The sequence below is a fragment of the Oryx dammah genome, unplaced genomic scaffold (genome assembly GCF_014754425.2).
Source record: "Oryx dammah isolate SB20612 unplaced genomic scaffold, SCBI_Odam_1.1 HiC_scaffold_3, whole genome shotgun sequence".
Lineage (NCBI taxonomy): Eukaryota > Metazoa > Chordata > Mammalia > Artiodactyla > Bovidae > Oryx > Oryx dammah.
The window spans coordinates 182,292-202,377 of record NW_024070187.1 but is presented as its reverse complement, the minus strand read 5'-3'; the positions used below and the strand labels follow the sequence as shown (position 1 = coordinate 202,377).

Here is a 20,086-nt window from a genome sequence, read left to right as displayed (position 1 = left end):
TAATCACTTAAATTCAGTAAAAGATGATGTTATAAAATGATAAAGCATACTTTATGGTCAGTAAGTATTCAACTATTATGTGTTCAATGAATGAGGGATTGATTCATGAATCTGCTTGCATCACATTTCTGCATGATTTTTAAGACATAAAATATAGGAGTGGAAAAATATGCACTACATACAGTAGAACTCATCTAAATGCTGCTCTCCACCATGGTAAATCCAGAAGGTATTCCTACCTTACTCCTAGATCAGGTGTGAAGACCATATACAGCCATCACAGACATATTTTTAAAATATAATTTTGTTGTTGCAGAATTATGTAGAAATTAACAACTTCATCATTAACCGCACTGTGTAGCTATATTACTGGTAATAGTTAAAGTGATTTTAACTAGCGAATAGATAAGACAATAAAACACATTTGGTATCATCTTAGTTTAATCTATTTGATTCCATGAGGAAGGAGTTTTTCATTTGGTCATATTATATCCTTAACATCTCTCCTTGCTAATCTCCATTTAAAAATATATATATATATTTATTTGAATTGGAGGTTAATTACTTTACAATGTTGTATTGGTTTTGCCATACATCAACATGAATCCACCACAGGTATACACGTGTTCCCCATCCTGAACCCCCCTCCTCCCTCTCTCCCCGTACCATCCCTCTGGGTCGTCCCAGTTCACCAGCCTCAAGCATCCAGTATCATCCATCAAAACTGGACTGGGAATTCAATTCATATATGATATTATACATGTTTCGATGCCATTCTCCCAAATCATCCCACCTTCTCCCTCTCCCACAGAGTACAAAAGACTGTTCTATACATCTGTGTCGCTTTTGCTGTCTCACATACAGGGTTATATCTAAATTCCATATATATGTGTTAGTATACTTTATTGGTGTTTTTCTTTCTGGCTTACTTCACTCTGAATAAAAGGCTCCAGTTTCATCCACCTCATCAGAACTGATTCAAATGTATTCTTTTGAATGGCTGAGTAATACTCCATTGTGTATGTGTACCACCACTTTCTTATCCATTCATCTGCTGATGGATATCTAGGTTGCTTCTGCTAAGTCACTTCAGTCATGTCTGACTCTGGGTGACCCCATAGACGGTAGCCTACCAGGCTCCCCTGTCCCTGGGATTCTCCAGGCAAGAACACTGGAGTAGGTTGCCATTGCCTTCTCCAGTGCATGAAAGTGAAAGGGAAGTCACTCAGTCAGGGCCAACTCTTCGCGACCCCATGGACTGCAGCCTACCAGGCTCCTCCGCCCATGGGATTTTCCAGGCAAGAGTACTGGAGTGGTGTGCCATTGCCTTCTCCTGTTCTGGCTATTATAAACAGTCTTGCAATGAACATTGGGGTACAAGTGTCTCTTTCAATTCTGGTTTCCTTGCTGTGTATGCCCAGCAGTGGGGTTACTGGGTCATAAGGCAGTTCTATTTCCAGTTTTTTAAGGAATCTCCACACTGTTCTCCATAGTGGCTGTACTAGTCTTCATTCCCACCAACAGTGTAAGAGGGTTCCCTTTTCTCCACACCCTCTCCAGCATTAATTGCTTGTAGAGTTTTGGATTGCAGCCATTCTGACTGGTGTGAAATGGTACCTCATTGTGGTTTTGATTTTTATTTCTCTGACAATGAGTGATGTTGAGCATCTTTTCATGTGTTTGTTAGACATCTGTATGTCTTCTTTGGAGAAATGTCTATTTAGTTCTTTGGCCCATTTTCTGATAGGGTAGTTTTTTTTTTTTTTTCTGGAATTGAGCTACAGGAGTTGCTTGTATATTTTTGAGATTAGTTGTTTGTCAGTTGCTTCATTTGCTATTATTTTCTACCACTCTGAAGGCTCTTTTCACTTTGCTTATAGTTTCCTTTGTTGTTCAGAAGCTTTTAATTTTAATTAGATCCCATTTGTTTATTTTTGCTTTTATTTCCAACATTCAGGGAGGTGGGTCATAGAGGATCCTGCTGTGATGTATGTCAGAGAGTGTTTTGCCTATGTTCTCCTCTAGGAGTTTTATAATTTCTGGTCTTACGTTTAGATCTTTAATCCATTTTGAGTTTATTTTTGTGTATGGTGTTAGAAAGTGTTCTAGTTCATTCTTTTACAAGTGGTTGACCAGTTTTCCGAGCACCACTTGTTAAAGAGATTGTCTTTCATCCATTGTATATTCTTACCTCCTTTGTCAAAGATAAGGTGTCCATAGGCGTGTGGATTTATCTCTGGGCTTTCTATTTTGTTCCATTGATCTATGTTTTTGTCTTTGTGCCAGTACCATACTGTTTTAATGACTGTGGCTTTGTAGTAAAGCCTGAAGTCAGGCAGGTTGATTCCTCCAGCCATTCTTATTCCTCAAGATTGCTTTGGCTATTAGAGTTTTTTTTTTTTTGTATTTCCATACAAATTGTGAAATTATTTGTTCTAGCTCTGAAAAATACCATTGGTAGCTTGATAGGGATTGCACTGAATCTATAGATTGCTTGGGTAGTATACTCATTATCAAGATATTGATTTTCTGATCCATGAACATGGTATATTTCTACATCTATTAGTGTCCTCTTTCATTTCTTTCTCCAGTGTTTTATAGTTTTCTATATATAGGTCTTTAGTTTCTTTAGGTAGATATATTCCTAAGTAATTTATTCTTTTCATTGCAATGGTGAATGGAATTGTTTCCCTAATTTCTCTTTCTATTTCCTCATTATTAGTGTATAGGAATGCAAGGGATATCTGTGTGTTGATTTTATATCCTGCAACTTTCCTATATTCATTGATTAGCTCTAGTAATTTTCTGGTGGAGTCTTTAGAGTTTTCTATATAGAGGATCATGTCATCTGCAAATAGTGAGAGTTTTACTTCTTCTTTTCCAGTTTGGATTCCTTTTATTTATTTTTCTGTTCTGATTGCTGTGGCCAAATCTTCCAGAACTATGTTGAATAGTAGTGGTGAAAGTGTGCACCCTTGTCTTGTTCCTGACTTTAGGGAAAATGCTTTCAATTTTTCACCATTGAGGATAGTGTTTGCTGCGGGTTTGTCGTATATAGCTTTTAATATGTTAAGGTATGTTCCTTCTATTCCTGCTTTCTGGAGTCTTTTTATCATAAATGGATGTTGAATTTTGTCAAAGGCCTTCTCTGCATCTATTGAGATAATCATAGGCTTTTATTTTTCAATTTGTTAATGTGGTGTTCAACATTAATTGAGTTGTGGATATTGAAGAATCTTTGCATCCCTGGGATAAAGCCCACTTGGTCATGGTGTATGATCTTTTTAATGTGTTGTTGGATTCTGATTTCTAGAATTTTGTTGAGAATTTTTGCATCTATGTTTATCAGTGATATTGGCCTGTAGATTTCTTTTTTTGTGGCATCTTTGTCAGGTTTTGGCATTAGGGTGATGGTGGCTTCATAGAATGAGTTTGGAAGTTTACCTTCCTCTGCAATTTTCTGGAAGAGTTTGAGTAGGATAGGTGTTAGCTTTTCTCTAAATTTTTGGTATAATTCAGCTGTGAAGCCATCTGGACCTGGGCTTTTGTTTGCTGGAAGATTTCTGATTACAGTTTCAATTTCTGTGCTTGTGATGGGTCTGTTAAGATTTTCTATTTCTTCCTGGTTCAGTTTTGGAAAGTTTTACTTTTCTTTCTTTTTTTTTTTTTTACTTTTCTAAGAATTTGTCCATTTCTTCCACGTTATCCATTTTATTGGCATACAATTGCTGACAGTAGTCTCTTATGATCCTTTGTATTTCTTTGTTGTCTTTTGTGATCTCTCCATTTTCACTTCTAATTTTGTTGATTTGATTTTTCTCCCTTTGTTTCTTGATGAGTCTGGCTAATGCTTTGTCAATTTTATTTATCCTCTCAAAGAACCAGCTTTTTGCTTTGTTGATTTTTGCTATGATCTCTTTTGTTTCTTTTGCATTTATTTCTAATTTTTAAGATTGCTTTCCTTCTACTAAGCCTGGGGTTCTTCATTTCTTCCTTTTCTAGTTGCTTTAGGTGTAGAGTTAGGGTATTTATTTCATTTTTTTTCTCATTTCTTGAGGTATGCCTCTATTGCTATATTTCCCCTTAGAATTGCTTTTACAATGTCCCACTGGTTTTGGGTTGTTGTGTTTTCTGTTTTATCCATTTGTATGCATATTTTGATTTCTTTTTTATCTCTTCTGTGATTTGTTGGTTATTCAGCAGTGTGTTGTTCAGCATCCATATGTTGGAAGTTTTAATATTTTTTCTCCTGTAATTGCCATCTAATCTTACTGTATTTTGGTCAGAAAAGATGCTTGGAATTATTTCATTTTTTTTTAAATTTACCAAGGCTAGATTTATGGCCCAGGATGTGATCTATCCTGGAGAAGTTTCCATGTGCACTTGAGAAAAAGGTGAAATTCCTTGTTTTGGGGTGAAATGTCCTATAGATATCAATTAGGTCTAACTGGTCTATTGTATTATTTAAAGTTTGTGTTTCCTTGTTAATTTTCTTTTTAGTTGATCTATGCATAGATATGAGTGGGGTATTAAAGTCTCCCACTATTATTCTGTTATTGTTACCTCCATTTAAAAAAAATGACAGCAGATCATTTTGTTAAAAATGAAGAGACAGCATTATATCTTCCACTGATCATGGTGGTTAAATAGAATGTATTCATGTTGTATGGTTCATTTTTTAAAATGTCACAATTATGTCATATGTTATGTCTATTATAGAGCAATAAAATGGAAACTTACATTTTAAATAAATTTAAATATATTGTTATAAAGAAAACTATTAAATAAGAAGGAGCCTAGTTATTAGAATGGCTTAATCATGGGAACATGGTCCCTTTGTTCCATTACAAAAGAATCTGATAAAAAGTAACAATGAATTTCCCAAATCAGAAGGTTAATAAACAGTAGCTCATAGAAATAATCTGGTTTACATTTAGACTGCTGATGCCTCTTCTGGATGGAAACAGCACAGACAAGGAATCATGAAGGACAGCAGTGGTGGAATTATTTGGATCTATATTTCAAATTCTTTGCAATATAAATACAGATGATATGGTAGGTCATTCTAAAATATATATCTATGAAGTCACAAATACATCTATGAAGATATAGATTAGCATTATGATTTCAAACCCATTTGCAACATCTTTGCTTACAATTTGACCACAGTAGTTTTCAGTGTCCCAATTTGTACAGTTAAAGGATTAGCTATTTGCTGATTGAATGTTGTTAAGGAAATTATGATGAAATATAAATTATTTCTACAGAGACTGACAATAACAAAATTAATCTAATGAATAAATTGAGGGGATAAAATTATAGTCATGGAAAAATTAACCTTTCTTTGACTGAAGAAAAAATTTCAAACTGTTAAACTCATATATTACATTTATGCAAGTATAAATAGTTTTCATAAAAACAATAGCAAAATAATTAGAAAAGCTGAGGAGTATAAAATAAAGAAGAAAACTAATGACATTGATTAAAATTCTGTACATAACAGTACATTTAGACTGAGATTGTCAAGACCTTATATGTTTTCAACACACACACACATTTCCCATTAGATTAAATAGTAGATCCTTATGCCTGGCCAATTTATTACCCAATTTTTCAATATTAGGGTTTGAATAAATGTTACCATTGTGTCAAATATTTATTTCTGAATTAGTGGAAGACAAACAACTGTCATCCTGCATAAGCTTAGACACTACCAATTTTACTCTCCAAAATTATTTTAAATATTTGCTTTCCATAAAATTGTTATTAAGAACTTATAACAAGAACAAAGTGTACTCTTTTGAGATTCTTTGGGAAGGATGTTTAAACTGTCTAAACTTTAGAATCCTTATATGTGCAACTGCAATACTGATATATTCTTAAAGATAATATTGAGAGGTACATAAAATTATAATGTGAAGCTTCCTAGTATGGTATCTGGTGCATAACAACTAGACAGGATTCCTTTCCCTACCATTGACTTACCTTCACCAATTTCAATCAGTCTAATTTATTTTAGGAAAATCATCATTTGATCTCTGTAGATTAGATGCTTAAAAGTCATAGACAACCTAAACATTTCAAAATTTTAATGTTATTTCCCTATTCCAATTCAGCCTGCAATATACAATTAAGGCTAAAAATCACCAAAGCATGTACTCTTATCACTATACCACAGTTAAATATACAACCTTACAATAACAGTTAAGGAGAACAAAAGGTAAATAGCATGCCATTAACCTAATACAAGCAAAAACATCAGGACAATTTTTGAGTTGCCTTCAGGTTAGTTTCCAGTTCTTCAGGAAAATATCTGCTTGGTACATTCTCCACTTTTGGTAAGCGCTGTGCTAACCCTTTTCAATCATATAAACCCAAAATAAAATGGGAGACTACAAATCCGTGATGCAAACAAAATTACATTAATTCTCTGCAAATATCTTCAGGATAGTTTTTCTGGGAGAAGCTCTGTTGTTTTGCAAAGGAAATCAAAAGTTAGGTGCCCTTGAATCCATCCTGAACTCACAGAGAAGTATGAATTCTTTTCACAGGGATATAATCTGGTCTTTTGATTAGACATAATTTGTTTACACCTGCTATGAGTTGCAAGTAAGCCAGAGGCATTTTTGCATACCTGCTAAAGCAATGTGCATATGCATTCTGTAGTAGTCACCTGCTTAACGCTTGTGCCTGGAGGAAATGATATCTGCAAGAGCCAAATATAAATAGGGCATTATAAGAATTCATTTTTTGAAAGCTAGGGGCATTTGTTTTCCCAAAACTATTTCTAAAGCAATCTTGCTATAATCACTAACCAGTTACTATAATCACTAACCAGTTGTCCTCAGGTCTCCTGGGAATTTTCAGTCTGTAAATTTGCTCTTCACTTTGCTTTAGCAGGGCTCTGGGCACTGGATCTCTAGAAGGCAGCATTCTTATTCAGACCTCAGGATGGTCAGGAAATTCTGCCATCTTTAGATAATGCTCTTGTTTGAAAAGCAGGAGGGAGACTTAGTAGCCCTGAGGAAGCATGAGGTTTCTTTGGAGGAGGTCTCTACTTCTTGAGAGGGGAGCAACAAAGAGAATCAAAGGGGAAACATACAGAGTTTGAATAATTGTCATGAACAAAGCAATATGGATAGAGGAGTCACTTAATAAAAATACCAACCAGCTGGCACTCTATTCCTCTCAGTCCCAGGTTATTTACTGTCACATTTATTTCCATTTCTCAAATGGGAGATTGGGTTTTGCATATAAAAGGAAGAGAAAATATTCAAACCAAATGAACTTTCCTTTCCTTTTGGCAAAAGGGAAAAGATACACACAACTGTGAATCATCAGTTGGGAGTCAATATTACAGGTTATTACAATATATTGAATATAAATGCCTGTGCTATAGTGAATTCTTATCGCTTCTCAGTTTTACATATATAGTTTGTATCTGTTAACCCCATACTCCTAATTTGTCCTTCCTCCCCTTTCTCTCCCCTTTGATAATCATGGGTTTGTTTTCTACTTCTGTAAGTCTGCTTGTGTTTTGTATATGATTCACTTGTATTGTTTATTAGATTCTGCATTTAAGTGATATCATATCGTAATTGTCTTTGATTTATTTCACTAAGCATAATACTCTCTAGGACTATTAATGTGGCTGAAAAAGGCAATATTTCATTCTTTTAAAATTATCATCAATCTGGAAAACTTTCAGTAATCAACACTTTATTTTTTTTCTCATTGTTATCCAAACCCTAGAGTTTGATAAACATTGGTTTTTCACTTTTATTTTACTTCATTGATAATGAATATTAATATCTTTTTGATATTCTCTATCTTCCTGTATTTCTAATTCTGTGTTCTTGTAATTTGTTAATAACTGCATTTCTATTTATTGTTGCATTCTTAAGATAAACTTCTTCTTAAGATATTCACTGTTTCTTTCTTTTTGTTTTATCCATCAAATTTCAAATTAAAATATTATTTTTATTTAATTTTTTAAACTCCCTTGAAAATTTTGAGATTCATACATCATGTTTTGAAAATTATTATTTTTATATAATAAATACTTTTATGTTATATTTTTGTCTGACAACCTCAATAAAGGAAGTCATTGTGTGACATACTCTGCAATATCTATTTTCAATATAATTTTCCCCTATATTCAAGGTTATTTTTTAAATGTGGTCATAACCTTTTGGAAAAAAATTAAATATTTTCTCTTTTAGTTTGATTTTGAATTCAAGAATTTTTATCTCATTTATGCTATAATAGAAGTTCCTGGAAAATTGTAATTGTCTATATTTTGTGTTTGTGTACATGTAAGTGTTTTTGTGTGCATTGCAAACCAGCATTAGCATTTGTTGTTGTTCAGTTGCTCAATCATGTCCAAGTCTTTGCGACCCCATGGACTGCTTTCCTGTCCTTCATGAACTCCTGGGGCTTGCTCAAACTCATGTCCATTGAGTCTGTGATGCCATAAAATCATCTCATCCTCTGTTGTCCCCTTCTCTTCCTGCTTTCAATCTTTCTCAGCATCAGGATCTTTTCCAATGAGCTGGTTCTTTGCAGCAGGTGGCCAAAGTATTGGAACTTCAGTTTTAGCATCAGTCCTTCCAATGGATATTCAAGATTGCTTTCCTTTAGGACTGACTGATTTGATTCCTTGCAGTCCAAGGATCTCTCATGTTCTCCACCACCACAGTTTGAAGGCATCAATATTTGGCGCTCGGCTTTCTTTACTGTCCAGCTCTCACACCACTACTGGAAAACCAAAGCTTTGAACATACAGACCTTTGGCAAAGTAATGTCTCTGCTTTTTAATACAGTGTAGATTTGTAATTGCTTTTCTTTCAGGGAGCAAGCGTCTTTTAATTTCATGGCTGCAGTCACCATTCACAGTGATTTTGGAGCCCAAGAAAATAAAGTCTGTCACAATTTCCATTGTTTCCTCATTTATTTGCCATGAAGTGATGGGACTGGATGCCATGATCTTTGTTTTTTGTGTGTTGAGTTTTAAGCCAGCTTTTTTACTCTCTTTTCTCACCATTATCAAGAGGCTTTTTAATTCCTCTTCACTTTCTGTGCTAAGGGTGGCATCATCTGCTTATACCGTCTTTATACCCCTATTTAGAGGCCATTGAAATGCATTTTTTTTTTTTTACTCAGAATCTAAGTAAATAATTTTCCAGCTTTACTTATGATAAGCAACTCCATATTCGCTAGTAAATATCTTATTGTAAATATTTCCCAGTGATGATTACCTAAATGTTAATCTTGTAAACATTACCTGACACTCTATTCTGGGAATCTTTCCTAAGCTCCATTGTACAAGCTATCTTTCTAACAGTCTTATTCTTTGTATCTGTGATTGATAGCTTGATTGGCATTGATTAATATACCCCAGACCCCAGTGACGAATTCTAAAAGTGTTAGAACTTTCACATATTTCTAAACTTCTTATTGCATCCACCTTAATGTCTTTCTAGTGACATTTAAAAATTTAATATATTTTAGTTTATGTCACTAATATATTAGCAAAGATTATTAATACAAGGGTGTACCACTATCTTAAAATTTTAAGTATTAAAATTTACAATGTAAAACATTAAAAAGAAACAATAGAAGACATATATACACCAAAAGACATTCCAAAATATTTAAAGCAGTACTACTCTTAACAGCTCTAAGTGAGAAATGACCCAAATGCCTAGCACCAAAAGAATGGATAAATTAATGGTCACATATTCATTCAATGAGATGCTGTAGATCAATGAAAGCAATGAGAAGTCAATACATAATGAATGAGTATTACAAACACAATAATAGAGAACTGGACACAAGAGTATGATCTCTATTGCTATATTTTCCATAGAATACAAAAATAGATATAACTTGATTTTAAAGATAAAAATAGTGATTTTGTGGGGAAATTGTAATTATACAGGGGTGCAAGGTGGAGTTCTGGTATACTGATAATTTCTGACTCAATCTGGCTGCTGCTCAGTTTTTGAGCAGTTTGTTGAGCAATTTTTGAGCATGGTGTTGCTCAGTTTTTGACCATTCATGAACTATACATGAGTGACATGCATGTATAGTCGAATAAAAGTTTGAAAATGGAAGGTAATGTCTTATTCAGTTTCTCAACATTTTAAGACATAAAATTTACATGATTTATTTTATATTTTTTCAATAGGATGCTAAATATGTGATGTAACTTTTTGTTTTTATCACATAGTCTGGCTATTTTGCATGAACATAGTCCTTAATTGTTAAGACAGATGAAAGAGGGTGAGAATAAGAATAATGCTTAAAATTACATAAGCTGCCAGTGTAAAAACACAGAACAGACAGGATATGCTGTGTTTTTTTTTTTTTTCCACTTATCTCTCCAAGCAGATGTGATGAGAATTGATCTTATTTCCAGCCATGGTCTCAGGGAACCTCATCATGAAATGCAGAAAAGCTTCAGAAAAGTTACTTTCTTTCCAGAAGTACATGAGGACACCAAACTTTCCTCAAGGCATTCTGCATCTCCATGTTTCTCAGCATGTAGATCAGAGGGTTGAATATCGGGGCAATGATGGTGTGAAAAAGAGCAAACATTTTATCTTCTGGGAAAGTTGTGGCTGGTTTGATGTAAATGAATGACTCAGGTGTGAAAAACAGGGCTACAACAATGATATGAGAACTGCCAGTGGAGAGAGCTTTGCTGTGGCTTTCCATGGAATATGCCCTGATGATGAACAATATAAAAAAGTTAGACAGCATCAAGACAGTAAAAGTCACCAAAACAACTAGGCCTGAAATAGCAATAACTAATCTGAGTGCTGAAGAATTGATGCTTTTGAACTGTGGTGTTGGAGAAGACTCTTGAGAGTCCCTTGGACTGCAAGGAGATCCAACCAGTCCATTCTAAAGGAGATCAGTCCTGGGTGTTCATTGGAAGGACTGATGCTGAAGCTGAAACTCCAACTCTTTGGCCACCTCATGCGAACAGTTGACTCATTGGAAAAGACCCTAATGCTGGGAGGGATTGGAGGCAGAAGGAGAAGCGGACAACAGAGGATGAGATGGCTGAATGGCATCACTGACTCGATGGACATGAGTTTGAGTAAACTCCAGGAGTTGGTGATAGATAGGAAGGCCTGGTGTGCTGGGATTCATGGGGTCGCAAAGAGTCAGACACAACTGAGAGACTGAACTGAAACTGGAAGAAACCTATCATGCCTGTATTTGAGCAGGCCAGTTTCAGCAAAGGCTACACGTCACAGAAGTAGTGATCTATCTCATTGGGGCCACAGAAGGGTTAGAAGATGGTGAGAAGAAACTGACTGGCAGAGTGTATAAATACCCCAGTACAGCAGGCAATGATGATGGCATTATACCTCTGCCTGCTCATGACGACGGTGTAGTGCAGGGGCTTGCAGATGACAATGTGATGGTCATAGGCCATCCCTGTGAGGATAAAGATCTCAATACCTCCAAGAAATGCATGGTAAAGAGCTGTGCCATGCAGTTCCTATAGGAAGTGGTCTTCCTTTCTGCCAGTAAGTCAGTTATTAGCTTAAGTGTCACAGTAGATGTGGAGCAAAGGTCATAGAGTGAGAAAAAATACATGGGTTGCTCAATGAGCTGACTGCACCTGATAGAAATCATGATGAGCACATTTGCTATCCAAATAGCAATGTAGCAAAATAAAAACAAGATGAAGCAAAGGATTTTAGTGATCTTGTTTTTGGAAAGTCCCAAAAGAAAAAATACAGTGACATTATTGTATTTTTTCCATGATTAGTATAGATGGAACATATAAATCACCTGCAATAATTCATGAACCAATATTTAGAAACGCTTATTGAGAAGAGTAATGATCCTATGATTTTAAAGGCACTAATTATTAACAGGTTTAATAGGACTCATTTACGTGTCTCTGAATAAAAACCAGGTAATCAAAATACTCTCTACTAAGAGTCTGTATTAATATAAACTGGACTGATTTCTGTTAGTTCTTCCAGCAAATTGTGATCAGCATCTGTGTTAGTTGACATGAATGTCTTTTATCAACCCACAATAGAGTTTTTAATGCTTCTGAAAAGATGACAGTAATTGGTTAACAATGTGCTCCGTCAAAAACTTTTAAAATAATGAATAATAAAAATAATCTAGGATAAATTCTTTTTCAGATGTCTTCATGGTGTCGGCATTTTCATACTATATGTTTTCATAATCAACCTCATACTTGACTTCTTGATCAATTTCTGTTTAGATTTCCTGTTCAATTCTCCCTATTATTGATTAAGTTAACATTGTTACCTACATGGTGAATAATTGCATTGTAATAGAGATAGAATTTTAAAATAAATAAAATTTGTTTCAATAGCAGAATTTTAAGAGCTTTGGCTAAATTAAAATAAACTAATTTTAGGAATTTGTTTAAAGAGAAATTTATTGAGAAGTAGCTTCTGATCAGTCCCCAGATCAGACCATGGTTATTAGCCAGTAAATAGAAAGGCTGTTCATTTCAAGTTGAATAAAATAATAATGTTGAATATACTACTAGCTTGAAGCAGTCACTATATACTTCAAATATGTCCTTTATCACGACTAAAACATATTTAAGCATTTATATAATTTTAAATTTCTATCAAAAGGAAAATTAGGAATAATCTCAGGAAAGCCAATTCATCAATTTACATTTATTAGGAGTTTACTAAAAATTTTCCTTGAAGGTTTGCTGTCTTTTTAATTAATTTATTTATTTATTTTTAATTTTTACTTTACAATTCTGTATTGGTTTTGGCATAGATTGACATGAATCCACCACAGGTGTACATGCGTTCCCAAACATCCAGAAAGATACAGCTATGCTTAATTTCTTACCTGACATTCTTCCTTGATTCATCTTCCTCATTGACATAGGAGTACTATGACTAACTTCATATCTCTTAATGTCTTTAAAAATAATGATTAAAATCTAATCATTCATTATATTTTTGGGGTATCCCTCATTATATGTCTTAACTAAGCCACTAAATTCAGAAATAAATTTTGCAAGGTAGTTAATATATTTAATATTTTTCTTTTCTTAAACCCCAAAAAAATATTCTTTAGAATTCACATTGACTCTAGGTCAATTTTGATTACAGGTGAGAATGATAAAAAAAAAAAAAAAAGTGTAAAATAGTGTACACATGGCAAGATGATTGTGTTGAAATAAATGTACACAAAAATAAATTATGTTCAGAGGTTAAATAATTTTTATATAATAACATATCTAGTATGCAGCAAACTAGGGTTTATAGCTTAATTTTTCTGACTCCGTTGCCTGTTTTACAACGTTTCAAAAAGGATAAACAAAAAGAAAGCAAAGCAACAAGATAGGTTTAACATTAACTCCACTTCACCCAACTATGAAGTTTGCATAGATTTCTTAAACCTTCTAGATAAAACTATGATGCCTTCTGAATCAATCATTGTTCCATTCTAGTCACAAAACTTAAATTAAAAAAAAATGTGTAAATGGAAAACACAGAACATAGTTGGCTAAAGTCTCTATGAGAAACCACAAACCAAGTCAGCTCTGAATTGTCATAAATAAGCCACTCAAAAATGTAACAAGCATACAGTTCATCTCCTCCTGTAGGAAGCAATTTCATATTATTTCAAGTGTGAGCATTAAGTGCATCTCAACTCTTAGTCATGTAAAATAATAGGCAGGAGAAATGTATTTAGGAGCATGTCCTAACATTGGCACTTCTTATATCTGTTAAGTTGAAAACTCCTGGCTCTGTGAAATGAAGAAATTATCTTCATTGTTCTAATAGCCCTTTCCACTATTATGTCTTTTTCAGAATAAAAATTAGCTTAATATTGCTTAATATTTTACTAATCTTCTCCCTTGAGTTATAACAATGTGTCCTTTTTGATATATATGCAGTCATCCTGCAGTATTATTTTATGACTTTGATCTTACTTTTCCAGAATCTGTTATTTCACCCTCAGTTTACTCTCAGATCTTCCTTGAATTTCCTTGTCCTTTAATCAAAAAATTTCCTAGCCTATAAAATTCACAATAAAGCATATTTTAAAAGCAAGAGCCAATTAATATTTTCTTAACCCAGTAGTTAAAATGTATTGCAAGAAACACCACATGTTTATGGAAACTCCTGGCAAGAAAGAAAAAGACATAATTTACTCACATATTTTCCTCTGCACTTATTTTGAATCTATTCTTCTTGTATAGTTCTGTCCTGTCTTCATTGAAATGATAGTCATCCTTTAACTGCTCAAGTGATTTCCTTTCAAGTTTCTAACTTGAATGCTACTGCTGAGTTTCACTTTCTAATTTTCCCCTATCTGTAAATAAATAGTACAACATTTACATAATCTTAGTAACTACTGTCCCCTAAACACCATCAAATCAAATAAATAATGGGGGTTTATTCCACAGAAAAAAGCTTGAGGGTAAGAAGAGTGTTCTTTTATCCAAAACTAGTCAAATGGAGTTTTATACTCTGTGTTTATATTACCACATCATTCCTTAGGGGTTTAGGCACAAAACTCTGTAAAGTTTTAAGTAAATTATATCCTAAAGGTACCTATATTTCTTCCCAAAAGTTTGCCTACTTAGTTCAAGTTAATTATGTATATTGGGTTTCCCAGGTGGCTCAGTGGTAAAGAATCCACCTGCCAATGCAGGAGATGTGGGTTTGATTTCTGGGTCAGGAAGATCCCCTGGAGAAGGAAATGACAACCCATTCCAGAATTCTTGCCTGGAAATCACACGGAAAGAGGATCTTAACAGGCTACAGTCTGTAGGGTCGCAAAGATTCAAACATGGCTTAGCGACTAAATAGCAACAATAATTATGTGTATGTTCCCAAATAATCCACTCACCAGTGTCCTTTTAGATCTAAGTTATCAGAGCAACTCTAGAAGTGGACTATAAATGCCCTGCAAAAGAGGTAAACCTGCATCAAGTTAGAATCCCTTAATGACTGAGATCTGTTATGTATGCAATTTGAGTTTGTTTTCTCCTTGCTGTTATATGAGGAAACCTGTAGTCAGTCCTTCTGTTAAGAAATAATTTTCATCCATCTTCATGTAGTGTTTTCATCTTTGTCTCCAGGGGGGCAAAATGAATGTTCTTTAATGTACTTCCAGTTAAGATGAATTTTTCTGGAAAATTACACATATATAGTACTTTCTTTCATATCTTTCTAGGTTTACAAAAAACTTATTAGACTAATTTGTCAACAGTGGAGTCAAGCATTGTGTAATTTTGCTCTCATAATTTTTCAACAGCTTTTCCTCTTTTTACATCTATATAAAAAACTAATGCTTGCTTCTGCTCTGCCCTGTGAGACTCATTAATAATAGCAAATATTCACTATCTGTAAAGTATGAGCCAACTGATGAGATTTAGCTTATTAATCTTTATATCAACCCTAAAAGATAGATAACGCTTATCAGCTCCATTGCACTGATGAAGAAACTGGGGTGTAGAAAAGTATGTTAAGAAGTGATCCTCAAGAGATAGAAGTTACAGTAGTCTTTGATGATGATACAGAAAGCACTAAACCTAACTTTCATCTTATTTTTTTTCTTTTTTCATTATAGTATTCATTTTAATATAGTAGTGACTTAATTACTATAATCCAGATGATTTTTAGGCATATACGCCTGATCACATCATCTCAAAATCCAACAAAATTAACTACATTTTCAATTCAATATTTTGTAAGTAGAATTGTTGTTTGATTAGTACCATTTTTAATCTAGAAGTCCTGTTTATGTCACTTTATAAAACAGTACCGGTGGAATAATCAATCTGTGAAATAATTTATTGTTCCCTGATTCCACATATATCTCATCTAGCTGTCCCTCGCCCGCCCCACCTTTTCTGTTGTTGTTGTTAAGATGCAGAGAAGGCAATGGCAACCCACTCCAGTATTCTTGCCTGGAGAATCCCAGGGACAGGGGGAGCCTGGTGGGTTGCCGTCTATGAGGTCACAGAGTCGGACATGACTGAAGTGACTTAGCAGCAGCAACAACAGTTGTTAAGATGTGGTTAGAATGTTTAACACTAAGCTCTTCTTACAGCATTTTTCATCTTTACATCCCTCAGCATACAGATTAAGAGACTGAACATAGGAGCAATAATGATGTAGAGAGAGAAGAATACTAAATGAAACAAGGTATGCTGGACTGAATATAAAGAAAATGTGAATGTAATTGCTACATCAAAGGGATATAGGATTCCCATTCTCACTGCAGCATTATTCACAATAACCACAACATGGAAACTACCTAAGTGTTCACTGTCAGATTAATGGATAAAGAAAATGTGATATATGCATGTATGTGTATATGCATATACAAAAGAAAGAAATCTTACCATTTTAATGACATAGATGGAACTTGAGAGCATTGTAATAAAAGAAGTAAGACAGACACAAAAAGACAAATACCATATAATTTTACTTATATGTGAAATCTTAACAAAACAAAAGAAAAAAGAAAAGAAAGAAAACAAACCTGAATTCATAGGTTCAGAGAATAGATTGCTGGTTGCCAGAAGTGGGTGGAAGGGGCATGAAAAAATGTGTGAAGAGAGTCAAAAGGTCCAAAGTTGAGGTTATCAAATTTATTTATAAAATAGATAAACCCTTCCTGGATATGTGATGTATAGAATGATGGTTTAGTTAATAATACCATATTTTATATTTGAAAGTTGCTAAGAAAGCAAATATTGAACATTCTTATAACAAGAAAAAATTGCAAATTTGTCAGGTGATGAATGGCAATGGCTTATTTTGGTGATCACTTAAATATTATGCACTAAAAATTTTATGCACTAAAAATTAATTATGTAGTTATATGTCAATATCCTTCAATTTGAAAAATTCTGTCAACCTATTACTCCTGACAGCCACTACAAGAAGTACTAAGTAATTTCTGTGAAATATTTTGGTAAAGACTCAAGTCTCATTTAGTGGAATTTGTGTTTAAAATTGCATCAGAAAATGTTTTTAGTGCTAGGTCAATACTGTTTCAAATAAGAATTTTGATCAGTAATAATGCTCTATAAATATAAATTCATACTATTAAGGGAAATATGACAATGAAAACAAATAATTACATTTTAAAGATGCCAACAAAGGTCCATCTAGTCAAGGCTATGGTTTTTCCAGTAGTCACGTATGGATGTGAGAGTTGGACTATAAAGAAAATTGAGCACTGAAAAATTAATGCTTTTGAACTGTGCTCTTTGAGAAGATTTTTGAGAGTCTTTTGGACTGCAAATAGATCCAACCAGTCCATCCTAAAGGAAATCAATCCTGAATATTCATTGGAAGGACTGGTGCTGAAACTGAAACTCCAATAGTTTGGCCAGTTGATGTGAAGAACTGACTCATTTGAAAAGACCCTGATGCTGGGAAAGATTGAGGGCGGGAGAAGGAGATGACAGAGGACAAGATGGTTGGATGGCATCACTGACTCAATGGACATGAGTTTGAGTAAACTCTGGGAGTTGGTGATGGACAGGGAGGCCTGGCGTGCTGCAGTCCATGGGGTCGCAAAGAGTCTGACATGACTGAGGGTCTGAACTGAGCTGAACAGAGAGTCCTTTGAAATGAATCTATTAATTAACTCAACTTCTATTTCACGGTTAGTGACAGTTTTGTTTGGTTCTGTTCAGCTTAGTAAGCATCATGCTAAGTCACTTCAGTCTTGTCTGACACTTTGTGAGCCCATAGATGGCAGCCCACCAAGCTCTGCCATCCCTGGGATTCTCCAGGCAAGAAAACTGGATTGGGCTGCCATTTCCTTCTCGAATGCATGAAAGTGAAAATTAAGCATCATTGAACATGACTAAAATTAAATTTGGCATTTTTTTAAAAAACAATAACACAATTTCCCTAGTGGTACAGTGGATAGGAACCTGCCTGCCAAGGCAGGGTACCTGGGTTCGATCCTTGGTCTGGGAAGATTTCACATGCTGCAGAGCAATCAAAGTCCCTATTCTATGACTATTGAACCCACAAGCCCCAGAGCTAGTGCTATGCAGAAAGAGAAGAGACCACAATCAGAAGCCTGTGCACCCCAGCAAAGAGTAGCCATACTTACCATAACTGGAGAAAGCCAGGGTGCAGCAGTGAAGACCCAGTGCAGCAAAGTAAAAAAAAAAAAAAATTGAAAATTTAAAAATATAGTAATGACAACAATAACACTTTCCTTAAACATTCTTGGATTTGAGATTGTTTATTTTTCTCTAGTCGTTATTGCCAGCCACACTGCCACTTTCAGGAATCTTTGTTCTCTGACCAGTGATTGAACCCAGGGACCCGACAGTGAAAATGCTGAGTATTAAACACTGGACTGCCAGTTTTGCCATTGTTTAATCACTAAGTCATGTTGGACTCTGTAGCCTCATGGACTGTAGCCCGCCAGGCTCCTCTGTCCATGAAATTTCCTAGGTAAGATTACTGGAGTTGGTTGCCATTTCCTTCTCTAGGGATTCTTCCCAACCAACCCAGAGACTGAATCTGCATCTCCTGTTTGGCAAGTGGATTCTTTACCAGTGAGCCACCAGGGAATTCCCAAATCTGGAGATAATTTGATTATTTATTAGGAATTTTGGGGATGGTAAATTGTACAGTTCCTCTCTGCTTTAAAAAAATAATACTTAATTTTACCTTTTTCATCATTGTTTTCCATCCTTTATAATTCCCTGTGGGCTTCCCAGGTGCTGCCATTGGTAAAGAACCTGCTTGTCAAAGCAGGAGATGTAAGAGACACGAGTTGAACCCTGAGTTGGTAAGTCCCCTGGAGGAGGGCATGGCAACTCATTCTACTATTCTTGCCTGGAGAATCCCATGGACAAAGGAGCCTGGTGGACTATAGTCTATATGGTCTCAAAGAGTCAGACACAACTGAAGCAACTTAGCACACGCATGCATATTTCCTTATATAGCATCTTTAGAATGATTGTGACTCTTGGAATTTTAAATTTTTATACAATTTTAAAGGTTACTTTCATTTACAAAGTCATGGTTATATTCTCCATGTTTTACAATACATCCCTTAACCTATCTTGCATCCAATAGTTTATACATCCCATTCCTCCACCCCTATTTTGTCATCCCCCAATGGTAACTATTAGTTTTTTCTCTATATCTGTGAGTCTACCTTTTTATGCTATATTCACTAGTTTGTCATAGCTTTTAGATTTCACATTAAAGATATATCATACAGAATTTTTCTTTCTTTGTCTGATTTATTTCAATTAGCATAACGTCCTCCAAGTCTATCCATGTTCCTGAAAGTGGTAATATATATCATTCTCTTTTTATGACTGAGTAGTATCCCTCTGTGTGTGTGTGTGTGTGTGTGTGTGTGCACATGCACCACATCTTCTTTATCAATTCATCTGTTAATAGACACTTAGGCTGCTTCCTTGGCAATTATAATAATGCTGCTATTGAACATTGTTGTTGTTCGGTTGCTAAGTCATGTCCAAGTATTTGCAACCATGTGAAATTCAGCACACCAGGCTTTCCTGTCCTTCACTGTCTCCCCGAGTTTGCTCAAATTCATGTCCATTAAGTCAGTGATGCCATCCAATCACCTCATCCTCTGGTGTCCACTTCTACTCCTGCCTTTAATCTTTCCCAGTATTAGGGTCTTTGCCAATGACCTGGCTCTTCATATCACATTCACATAGCCAAAGTATCGGTGCTTCAGCATCAGGGTTGATCTCATGTAGAATTGACTGGTTTGATCTTGTTTCTGTGCAAGGGACTCTCAAGAGTCTTCTCCAACACCATATTTCAAAAGTATCAATTCATCAGCCTTTAGCTTTCTTTGGAAAAACTATAGCTTTGACTATATGGGTCATTGTTGGCAAAGTGATCTCTCTGCTTTTTAATAAGTTGTCTAGGTTTGTCATAGCTTTTCTTCTAGGGAGAAAACATCTTTTAATTACATTTCATTGAAAAATGAGGTGAATATACTTTTTTTCAATTAGTGTGTGTGATTTATATACACACACACACACACACACACACACACACACACACACACACACACA

The 20,086-nt window shown here is 34.8% G+C and overlaps 1 pseudogene; it reads right to left on the bottom strand.

Moving 5' to 3' along the window:
• Nucleotides 1-10,470: 10,470 nt before the first annotated feature.
• LOC120862249 lies at nucleotides 10,471-11,775 on the bottom strand (annotated as a pseudogene).
• Between the last annotated feature and the right edge of the window lie 8,311 nt (nucleotides 11,776-20,086).